This window comes from Schistocerca americana, chromosome 4 (genome assembly GCF_021461395.2).
Source record: "Schistocerca americana isolate TAMUIC-IGC-003095 chromosome 4, iqSchAmer2.1, whole genome shotgun sequence".
Taxonomy (NCBI): Eukaryota; Metazoa; Arthropoda; class Insecta; order Orthoptera; family Acrididae; genus Schistocerca; species Schistocerca americana.
This window is the reverse complement of record NC_060122.1, coordinates 711245197-711258041: the sequence shown is the minus strand read 5'-3', so window position 1 is coordinate 711258041 and position 12845 is coordinate 711245197. Positions and strand designations below refer to the sequence as shown.

Here is a 12845-nt window from a genome sequence, read left to right as displayed (position 1 = left end):
TCTATCTGCCGATCGGGAGATGAGACGAGCAGAACAGGGTTGCACTTCTCCCATTTAGTGCTGTCAGCCTAACCTAGGAAGTGGCAGTTGCATTTTGTTATTTCTTTGGAGTGCATAATCTATTGGATTGTAATGAAAAGATGTAACATGTAAAGCGCATGCCCCCCCCCCCCCCCCCCCACACACACACACACACACACACACACACACACACACACACACACACAGCCTATTGAATGTAATGATGAACTGTGTAACAATGTTGGTTCAGTGGCAACATATACTTTCTTCCAACTCATTAAAGACCTTGAGTGACAAGGTGTTTATAGTGTTGATAACATGTACTATAAATATAATTCTATCCTCAACACACACTCCTTGAAAGTTACTTGCAGTTAAAATGATCAAAGCCCAGTACCCAGTAGTAGAGCTAACAGCCAAACTGGGTGGCTGGTTAGTGGGATAAGGACATGATGGAGTATGGAGCAGCAGTTATATCATAATGTTAGAAATTGAGCTGCAATGGCCCATTACAAACAGTACCGCAGTTTCTTAAAAATGTTATGAAGGCAAAAATCGTGAGATAATCAGATAAAATGGCTAATTCTCAGGATAAGATTAAAACTATGTCGTCATTTGCGAAGGCAGTGTGGCCAACAGCATAAGGTCTGAGATGTAGACTTCATGCAGTAAAAATGCTTTCATTACTGGTATTTCAGATATGTCACTTTTAAATATAGCAGATGAATTTAAAAAACTGAGTTTCTACAGGCAATCATTTAACTCTTAGAAAATGGTTTTCCAAGATTACTATCTGATATACACCTAAGTGATACTGACGAGATGGAGACTGAGTTTATAATTAAATCACCAAAGACTCAGGACTGTCATGGATGTGATAGGGTACTTCGCAGAATACTAAAGTTCTGTGCTGCGTATGTTACCCCAGTAATTAGCCATATTTGTGGAATTTTTTTTTTTTTTTTTTTTTTTTTTTTTAACTAATTGTCAGTTTCCTGGACAATTACAGTATTCAAATGTGAAACTGCTTTATAGAAAAAGATAATGTTAACAATTTCAGACATGTTGGTATGCCATCTGTCTTCGCTAAAGTGACTGTAAAGGACACACACACACACACACACACACACACACACAACACACACCTGAAAAGCCCAGCATTGCGTAGATATTCATTTCGTCAGTTTTCTATTAGAAAACAAAACATGAACTGTGTTTGTAGAGAAGTATTGAAAAAATTTCTTTTCCCTGTATTCATGAAAAACCTTTGAAATTATGAAATAGTCTCGCAGAGAAATGTGCATAATGTACAGATGTAAAATTGCAACATCCAAATTAAGAATTAAGAGACCGGACAGTTTCTGTATGCTGTGCACGTCATTTTGTAAACATCCCTATGCCTACACTTCTCTGCAGCTCTATAAACGGCTGTCATTTTCCCCTTTACCTGTTTGAACTTTGTAGTTCTAAACTGGCAAAAATGCTGCCAGATGTCAGAGGTTTCCATAAGTTCATGTGACTGTAGTAGTGTCTTAGTAGTTAAGAATAAATGTGTTAAAACTTTATGCAGGATGTGGCTTTTTCTTTTTTCATACATTTCAATATTTATATTGTCATATTTCCTGAACTATGATAAGTAGTTAGTTCTTACCCATACAATGATTGTTGCCTGACACTGAAGTATGCGTGTACCAGATTTGGTTGAAATCGCTCCAGTGGAGTCTCTCCTTAACAACCACATGTAGAAATTAGTCAGGGTAAAATAAACTACTTCAACAACTACTAAAAATTGTCACAGGTTTGCAAAAATGACAAATGAAAAATTTAACACCTCCGTTGATATATTTGATACATTAACACATTTCTTTTAACTTTCATTACCACAGAAAAATTCTAGAACGAACAGTTGGATCAGAAGAAGATTAATGATTTCATGCCAGAAAGAGACTGCCTCATAAAATATGTAACTTGAAATATGCCTCACTCTGTAGAAGAAGTTATCCAGAGTACTGAGAAAATTAATAATAGCAACAAAAAAGTGTAATGATGAGTACATTTATAATTCAGCAAATAAAGTGAAAGCTATGTCTTGTAAAAATAATCTGGGGAAATAGTATTGTGTAAAATATAACAGTTTCATTTCAGTAGCAAACACATTTAACTTTTTCACAGCTGTTGCTGATTATATGATAGTCTAACTTAAATAAGAACTTGCAAGCCTATTGACATAAAATTAAGGAGCGTAGAGGATCAGTGTCCACCAGCTCTGTCTCAGTGTCTGCAGCTCGTGGTCTAGTGGCTAGTGTTGCTGCCTCTGGATCACGCGGTCCTGGGTTCAATTCCCAGCCACGTTGAGATTTTCTCTGCTCACGGACTGGACTGGGTGTTTGTGTTGTCCTCATTATCATTTGGGTAGTGGCAAGACAGGAAATGGAAAGACTGGAACTTGTACGGGTGCTGATGGACCACGAATTTGAATGCCCCACAAATCATCATCTGCACAAGATGAAGTAGCCGAATCGGTAAAATAACTATAAATTCCAACTCTTCTGGCGTTGATGGTGTCCTGCTACATTTTAAAGAAGAGGGCACCAAACATAATCGAAATACTAATGCACTTAATGTGACCACTCACTTCCTTGATGTATTGAAAACATCAAAGGGTATTCCAATGTAATAAAAAGTGAGAGTACTAAGGTAAACAACTGCAGACCTATTACTGGTTGCTCTTGAATTGCAAAAATGTTAGGTGCATCAGTTACATACTAAACCTCCCAGACAAGAAACACAAATCAACAAGAGTATTTATTGACTTATCGAAAACTTCTGACATGGTGGATCTGCTGTCAAATCTTGTAAAATATGGTATTCAGGGCCTATCCAACAATTGGATCAGTTCCTTCCTGAGTAATCATAAGCAAGCATTGTGCATCAAAAACATGAATGTGAACGTAAAAACTATTTCTGACATTTGTCAGATGATAACCTAATTAAATATGCTGCACCCCAAGGATCAGTAATGGGACACCTTCTGTTCCTCCTGTACTTTAATAAGCTTAAATGCAAATGCTCATAAAATGATTACATTATATTTGCAGATGACACCACAATTCTATTTAAAGGGAAAGTAAGGAAGGATTTGCAGAAACCATTATACACTGTCAGAAACAACTTGGCAACCATACATAACAATCAGCTTTTAATAAACAGCTAATAAAAAATATCACACTAAAATTCCAGTATGCTCCAAACATGGGTATAGTCACCCCATTTGCCTGAATCAACAGTGAACCAGTAGGTATCAATCAAGAAATTAAATTCTTGGGATTGTGACATAAAGAATCATGTTTGGAAGCAATTGTGGAAATCTCTATTTAAAGTTTTTATTTCTTCTTTACCATGTATCTATTTTATGGAAACCCTTGTATGCATTTGAAATAAATGTAATAAGTGAGGATGCCAGATTACAAAAAGCTGCAATATTCAGGATCATTGTACCAGACAGAGCAAAAGCTTACATGTGACCCATATCAACACATCCTTGTGCCAAAACGGAACTTTCCACATGAATGTTAAACTTTGTAAGCAACTTCCCAAAAACATAAAAGCAATTACTGGGGTAAAAAAATTTGGAAACTCTTAAGTCATAATTACAGCATCACTGTTTTTACTCTATTAAAGAATATTTAAATTTATGGAAGTATACTGTAAAAATACTTAATGCACATGGTTTATTGTTGCAATTTTAAATAAGTATGCATAGAAATCACTTTCACATGTACATTATAAGTTGACTTTCCAGTGTCTTATACATAGCTGATATGTAGACAACAGAACCAATAAAACAGTGCAATCTACGAGACAAGATCAGAGTAAGCACAGTTTCCAACGATGCTGCACCATTCTCAGTTAAAGCAGTTTAAGAAATTTCAGCTGTTTCAACTAAAAAATTAAACCCGTGCAGTATGGACACACACACACACACACACACACACACACACACACACACACACACACACACACACACAGAGAGAGAGAGAGAGAGAGAGAGAGAGAGAGAGAGAGAGAGAGATTTTTCACTTACTTCTGCTTGCTCATTGTTACATTAGTGTGTAGGCCATGTGTGTGAAAAGTAAAAATTTTGACTGATGTTCTTCAGTCTGAAGCTGGCATAGGTCAAAAATTAAAATACATGGGTTTTGAAGCTTAATCTTAGTTGAGTATACAAAACCAGGGGCTTGTAAGCTAATCCTTTGACTGCTGCAGATGTGGTCTCTGCACCCCATGCTAAGCAAGGCTTTGTTATAGCTGTGCTGATTTCCGTTAACACTGCTACCTACAATGAGATATGGAGTTCCAGCCACTACGAAATACCCATCTTAAGAAAAGTATTTGGTGAAACAATTTGACATTTGTACATTTTACTGGGAGATGAAGCAGCTGCACAGCTGGAATAGCATGGAAAGCAGCATCAAACCATTTCTCTGGACTGAAGATATCATGATCATCATCTTACATTCTGATATCTTCGCTTGATAAAGGACTGAAATATTTTCAGTATTCGCCATATAATAAAATAAAGTGAAGCATTTCACGAAATATTAGTGTGTTTGCAGAAGTGAAAATACATTTCATAAACTTTGCATGTGGATGATTTTATCTTTGACATTTCTGTGTATGAAATGTGGATAAGAAATAAAAAATTTATTTAAAATTTAGAGCAGAACAATATCGCTTTTTGTTCTCGTGTTGTTGGGTTTTATATCCAGCAGACAGCAATGTGCGGCATGCCCAATTCAGTCCACTTGTTTCTGTATCTGGCAATGCGCCCAATTCCTTCCCTGTGTGTCTGGAATCTTGGTCATAACAATCTCAATTTCATAAAAGTTAAAGATATCAAAGTGAGTTTTTGTACAGGTGAGAGCAAGCAACGTGGCACACAATTGTGTGATAAATCCGCAAAACTTTTTTTTAATCCACAGAGATACAGAAGCAGTTACCTGTTGCAGCGAGAGGTTGGAAGAATGGCATGAGTAAAAACGTCAATAGTGCTTAAGGAAAACTCGAAGACTACATTTAAACGTGTTCTCAGCACCTGGAGAGTGACAGGGCATGGTGGGTTAACTCGTCCACATCTGTAAAAGGGTTGGAGTACCTTTCATAAAAGTTAATCAAATTTGGCACTTCATCGTGCATGTAGTTGGTGCAAAATTGGGACTTCTTTCTACGAGAGACTTTATAATGGAACCAAAGAAGATATCAAGCTGAAACTTCGTACATATGCATCCAAAAATCATTGAATCTACTCAAAAAATTTCAGTGGATTCAGAAATGGTCAAGTGGAGACTATATCTGAAACTGGCCCACTTGAAGTTGAATGACTTGTTTGTATTGTTGTTATTATTTTGTATTGTTATTGTATTATTTCATGTACTGACTCGTTCCATGACTACAGAAATTTGCTCCTCAATTTGGTCCTATGAAAGCCGAATTTTAAATTAAAGTTAACTGTTCAACAATGTGCTAATACTACTACTACTGCAGTGTTTGCTTTTAGTTATTTGTAATACCTGAAACTTGTATATAGTTTGCCCATAACTTCAAAGTTCTCTCAATTTTTTTTACAGGTAGTGCGGCGAATTTGGCTAGTACTGCCAAATACCTGTTGAGATGATACTAGTGGCAGCATAGGTGATTCCACTTGTGATACTTCTGTAACGTAATTAAGAAGTAAGTATATTGCTGTAAATTTATTTTTAATAGTTAATATACAATTTTATATGAAAATCGTGCGCTCAAGGATGTGCAGCTTTTAATTTTGTTACTATTATTGTTGTTATTATAGGATGCCAGAAAATCTCAAGCTGCATGGAAGCATTTTGATTTAAAGTCCTGCAGCTGAAGAAAGGCAAAACTGTTCCAGCTACGATGAATTAAGTTGGGGTATCAGCAGGGAAGATGATTTCTGTAGCCTTGCTGTCCAGCTTGTTTTTATACATTAAAGAAATGTCATAATAACCTTTCTCTGTTCTTTTAATCATTTTGCAATGAATGTTCAAACCTTTGTTGAAGAACAACAGATACAACTTCCTACTTAATATGTGAATGTTCACATGATGTCTCATCTTGCAAGTATGGTTGGGATATTGCTTGTTGGAAACTTAACCTTTTGAATCTCCAGCAACTACTGTCAATATGTATTACTTTCGCATTTTTAGAACATTTATTAAAGAACAAATTTGCATAAAACTTTGGTGTTACTGATGAAAACACAAAAATTTATCTTTTAATTGGTCCACAATTACTGTATCAGTATTAAACATTGAAACAACAGCTACTTTCAGAAGTATATATAATCACACACACACACACACACACACACACACACACACACACACACACACACACACACAACCTTCGAAAGAAACCAAAGACCTCTCAATTAAATCAGTGTACTTCACAATTTAATAAAGCAACTAAAACTTTGTCCTATAAATTTAAACCGTGTTCACTTTATACAGATAGTAATGAACTGCCCCTCTCACACTGACTTAAAAGCCCACATAAACATAGCAACTAATAACCTGCAAGACACTTCATTATTAACATGTCCATTAGAATCCAGCATTAGTCCATGTCACTCCACGGAAATACAATACAATATAGTACATACTCTTACACCTGAAATAGCTTGGTATTATACATTTGCATAAACAATCTCCTTAACCTACTCTGTTATTGTTAAAACTCTAATCATTCTTGCCATTGCCATGCACATTGAACCTGATCCAGTTGTTTACGAACCTCATTACCAGGGTTTGGATTTTTAGGTGTGCACCTTTTGTCTCAGGGTAAATTAAAGCTGTTCAGAAAGATACTACAGTGTGAATTTTGTTTCTAGTTGCGAAGAGCCATTTTCTCATGCACCTTTGTTCCATTTGTGGTACCTTTATTCCTTTTTCCCCGCAACCATGCCAATAATCTCCTTTCCCCCCTTCTTTCTTTAAGTTTTACTCCAATTTATGCTAAAAGATTTCTAATCAATATAAACTAACTTTCAGTTAATGTCTCCATATCTTGCTGTTTACGTGCGAATAGTAAGCCTAACTCTTTCAGTAAATTCCCCACGGGAGTTGAAAGCACATCTGCAACAGTGAAAAGTAAGTGTGTGTTTGAAAAACCTCTTCTCTTGGTTTACTGCTATAAATTAGCCCTCAATAATGCAATCGACAATGAGTGATTCAGTCCCACCAGAATCAGTAGCTTGCTGTTCGTGACTGTGAATGTGTGCTGTGAGATGCATCATATGTTCACATGGAGGTGGAGGCTGGTTATGGAGAGACAGCAAAGCCAAAATTTGAAGGAATTAAAATTAGATTTGTCTGCAGCACTTACACAAGGAAGAATTTCACTCGGTAAGTTGAACTGTCAAGCCTTCAAGGGATTTCTTGAAAAATATCCAAAGATGTCAATGCCCGACAAAAGTACTTTAAGAAAAACTGTGGAGCTCTTTACCAATAAACCACACAAAGAATTGAGGAGAAAGCGTCTGATTGCGACGTGGGGAATCATTGTGGATGAAACCATGTACTCACTGGATCAACATGTTTTGAACATTTTTAGTTTTTACTTTAGCAGGGGAGAAAGTTAAGCCCATGTTGCTAAAAATGTATGATCTGCAGAAAGCCAGTTCCAGTACAGTAATGCAATCAATTTGGCCTACTTGTATCTAGTTAGAAAAACTACTACTTGTGGTTACGGACCAAGCTCCATACATGGCCATATGTTAACCAGTTGTAACCTTTATTTCTTAAGTTGCAGCATGTGATGTGCTCAGTTCATGCCCACCTACAGGATTTGTGAATCCATAAGGAATGAAGAAGACATTGCAGATAAATTAATCTCTGCCCTGAACATGTCGTCAGAAGAACATGTCTGTATTTTTCCTATCATAGGCTCCTTCCATTTCTCCAAATACATTGTCTACCATATACAGAAGTTACCACCCATTGCCACATCATTGATAGTGACTGTTCTCACTTGAAATACAGCAATGTTTCTCCTGAATACTACTCAAGCAGAATCGTGTACCACACTGAATAAAGTACTATACTTGGTGGTCATAAAAAATAGACTTTTTCTCATGGTGAAGTTTTTAATGTCATTCACTCATTCTCACCTTATTGTAGTGAGTCGCTCCTCAGCAGAAGAAATAGCAAGTCAAAAATTTGTGCAGAGCTTTGTAAGAGTAGCTGAAGTGTAAATTGTCTGGACCAATTCCATAGAAATTTTTTATGTTGAAAAAACCACAGCCAAACTGTTGGATATTTGTAGCATTAAATAACGATAAGCACAATCTTGCCCTCTTCAGAAGGGCTCATGATTGTAACTGAAACGTGACTTGTGCTGTCTTGTAGCTTGTATGGAAAGTTGCATTGCGTTTTGTATCACTTATCGTACCATCCCAATGGGTAGTGTCACCCCAATAAGTGTAGTGTTTCACAAACCTTTAGTGCAACGTGTTCTGTCACCTAATTTATTCCTTTGACTGTCTCAATGTACCTACAAGCTTTCTTCATTAGAGATACATACGCCACATCCAGCAGCTGTCTGGCAGGAGGCTCTTGAAGGAAGAGGCATGAATCTAATGTAATTTTCTTAGCACAGTTTAAATATTTTTGGATTATTACATGACAAATTTGTCAAGAGTCACTAATTTCTTGCAGTCTTGTTTCTGAGTAACTACATTATCATAAACCAATCCTCAAATGTTGAAGCATAAAGCTATCCTTGCCTTGTGTGACTACTGTGATATCCTACAGGACAATTGACGGTCCATATTTTCCAGATGTTCAGCTTAAACAAAAAAAATTGTGATAAGTCCCCACAGCATTACCACAAAAGATGTGGAAATTCCATGTTTTTGAGCTGTTCATAATTTTGCCCAGATATTGCACACAGGTCTTGCAAATTATGTTCACTGTTCCAGGGTTTTCACTTAGGTTCGTCTCACTGTAGTTACATGTGTGTTCCGGGGCACATCTTCACTGAATCCTCTTTAAGTGCTCAAAATATTCATTAAAGAAACACTATATCAACTGCCACTTTCATTTGTTTAACATTACTACAAAGTGTTTTGGTGTGGTGTATGCATCTTCTAAGGGATGATTTAATAAATTCTTGTCCCGTAAGATTGTTTTCGAAGTATTTAGTCACAACAACTTGCTTGTTTAAGTAGTCTTACGTTGAACTGTTCACCCAAACAATGGTGTAATCAACAAAATTCAAATTTTACATGGAAAACAAAAAATTGTTTTAATGCATACATATTTAGGTTTTCTTCTCACATGCAGTATATGATAAAAAACATTTTGCATAATGTTGTAACAGTTCCGAAATTACTGGTTTTTCTGTGTTATTGTACAAATAGAAACTTATTTTGAGAAAATACAATAATTCGAATCAAATGACCCATTTACAGCAATACAAATCTGCACAAACGTCAGATATTGCAAAATATTTATCACTGTTGCAGTTATCCTAAACATGCACAATTATTATTATATTTTCGTGATTAATCAAGGTGTTTTGCCAGACTGACTTGCAAATCCATTGTTCGCTTGGTAGTTGCTGTTACAAAACCTATTTCTCAGCTAGGGCACTCACGCACGCATACAGTGGGGTTTCTCCTTGGGCCAAAAGTCTCTCTCTCTCTCTCTCTCTCTCTCTCTCTCTCTCTCTCTCTCTCTCTCTCTCTCTCTCTCAAGATATGGAAAACTGAAATGTTAGATAGGGTCAGATTTCTTTTCCCAGTACCTCTCAACTTTTTTGCACTGCTTTGACAAATTTACGGTTGGTTTGTTATAATTTTCTCTTTGTGCTAGTTGTCAGATGAAATTTGTAACCAGACCTAATCAGTTATTTTGAATAAGCCTGTGTGCACCATTGTATAGTGTTGTAAGATCTCTGAAATAATCAGGTTCCATCATGCAGACAAATGAATTCTCTGTCCTTGGTGTTAGCTAGAATCGGAATCCAAATCATAATCATATGTAGCAAACTATGCTCTGTAACAAGGAATTTACACTCTACAGCACAGGAAAATGTCAAATAAACCACCAGTTCTGCCCAATGTCGCAGTTGGACAAGATTATCAGACTCCAAACATGTCTGTTGTTGAGGCCAGATTTTGGGGGACAACCTTCCATGATAAATTTAATTGCTTGGAACAAGTCTTCCCTCTCCTCCACTGTGAATTTATCACCACCAAAATTGATCATGATTACTGTAATCAATATGTAGCACATATGCTACAGTGGGCCTGTGGTAAATGTCGGAAATTTTGAAAGGTGATGGCTAGCTGGCACAAAAGAAAAGAATTTACACAATTTGGACGTAAATTTTATTTATGTATTAAGTACCAGGTCCATCCAGAAAATAAAGACGTTTGCACACAGTCTGTGTGCCTGTCTTGTAGCAGCTGTGGTTTCTGATGTTAATTGTGATGTGGACAATTGTTGCACACAAGTTTGTCGGACCTTGGCACATGATAAGTGCAGAGACAGCTGTGACCATGTCTGTGTTGATTGTGGACCCCATACTGTGATGTGCGAGATGTTACTAGTTTTCTGCTGGTAGAAAATGTTACTCTGACATTCACTGCAAACTTGTTACCATCTATGGCGAACTTCTAATGAATCCACACAGTGTCTGGATGTGGTGCATAATGTTTAAGAATGGAACATGTTCCCGACAGACTGCTCAGGACGACCCTCTTGTCATCAGATCTGCTGCCCAGTCTGAACAATTTCAGCAGCTGGTGATGGTGTCACGGGAAAAAGCATGGAGAGTGGGAAAGAATACCAGTGTGCTCTGGATGCAACTGCCTGCAGATTGTCACATGTCAGCTGCTTCGGGGTCTGAGGCTATCCTCAGCTCCTTTCGGTGGATGGCTGATTCAGTGAAGGCATGGACCATCACACGTAGGGGTGCAGGCTAAGCTATCTATTTGTAGCATCGTATCGAATATCAAATGTGGTTATCTGGTTTGAAGCAGAGTGGAAGTTCTAAACCAGAGGCTCGGACAGCCCTGCGACAGTAAATTTCTCAACGAGTGGTAACTGGTGGAGAGTTGTAACGATCTCCTTTTGAGGTCAAGTAGCAACAGGCTACGAGAGTAGAAGATTATGCATGGCGTGCACGTAGGAATTTTTTAGTTTAGAGACCCCTGGCATCAGGAATGATTGCATGCCAACATCAAAGTTACATCAACTATAACTTTCTGAGAGAATGCACATCCTCACAGATCATATGTAGAAAAAGGTTTCAAGGAGAGATCCCAGAAGGTGTATCGCTTATGGAAGGTTATAATGTGCAGATAGTATTAGGAACAAGAACTTGGTTGAAAGCAGAAGTGAATAGCAACGAAATGAATGTTCAGGTATGAATATTTATCGTAAGGGTAGTTCAGTCGCCAATGGCGGTGGTGTATCGTCTTGGATGTCAAATATGATTTAACCTGGGTGAAGGTAAACATCAGAGGTCAGTCAAAAATGGTAATCGACCAGTTGGGTCAGGAGTTCAGTGATAGAGCGCTCCAGAAAGAACTCAAAAAATATCGTTAATAATTTTTCTGATCGCACTGATGTAATTGGGAATGACTTTATCCTGGCAGGTGTACATTGCGAGGGTCATGCTATCAAAACTGGTGCCCGAGAGAGGTATTTGTGTGACGTTATTGTGAATGCCTTCTCCGATAATTACTTTTAGCAGATAATCGGCTCGTGAATGTAACATCTGAGACCAATCAGTGAACATACTTGACCTTATCGAATCATTTAATGTAGAGGAATGTATTATTGATCATAAGGGTATGACAGCAACCATGACTATATGTTTTACCGGGAAGGTACGATGATCTGAAGATGGCAAGTAGGAAACTTGACACATTGCCGCAGAATGTCGTCTTGACTCGGCAGATAATATGAGATGACTTCATCAAAGAACTTCACATCAGATTTGAGCGAAGTAAAAACCTAGCTGTTAAAAGCTATACGAAGCGAAAACTTGAGTAAGGAGAACAGTGAGAGAAGTGTTAAATTTCCCTGAAAGTACAACTTCGTCTCCCAATCTTGAGTAAAACCCGTAACAGGTTTTAGTGTTAAGTAATATCAGTAAATGGTTCGAAATCCTCTATTTATTCACTCAGTGACTATATAGACACCGAGACGGAAGATAACGGAGGAAAGGCTGAAATGCTGAATTAGGTCTCCCGAAATCGTTTCGCTGCGGAAGATCGTAACACAGCCCCTCTTTTTCCCACATCTACGAACTTCGAAATACCATATTTTAAGATAACTAATTGCGTATAAGAAAGCAACAATTGCTTAATAGTGGAAAGACATCAAGACCAGATGAGATACCTATAAGATTCTACAAATGCTATGCGAAAGAACTTGCTCCCCTTCTAGCACAAGTTTATGGTCGATTGCTGGACCAATGAACTGTAGCTAGCGATTGGAAAAACGTGCAGGTCATACCATTTTCAAAAAGGGTTGTAGGACAGATACACCCAATTAGAGGCCTATATTGATGTTGATGTCAGTATGTTGCAGAATTATGAAACATGTTTTATACCCAAGACTTGGAGATCTTGCAGAACAAAAATCTCCTCTGTAAAAACCAGCATGGATTCCACAAATGGACCCCAGGGGGCACCACTCTTTGGTGAGTACGGGTTTGGTTACCAAGGGACACCAGCGTTTCCAGCACTACTTCCTCTTTGTGTGCTGTAACCTAAACCTACATTTTAAGTATCTCTTACC

The 12845-nt window shown here is 37.5% G+C and overlaps 1 protein-coding gene across 1 annotated transcript in view; it reads left to right on the top strand.

Annotated features, from left to right (window-relative positions):
* The window catches only part of LOC124613953 (hrp65 protein-like), a 163854-nt gene extending 157811 nt beyond the window's left edge, over window positions 1-6043 (top strand). Inside the window, exons 13-14 of the transcript XR_006979662.1 lie at window positions 5649-5751; window positions 5867-6043. The gene's annotated coding sequence lies outside the window, so the exon portion shown is untranslated. The remainder of the gene's footprint in view (window positions 1-5648; window positions 5752-5866) is intronic.
* Window positions 6044-12845: the final 6802 nt, after the last annotated feature.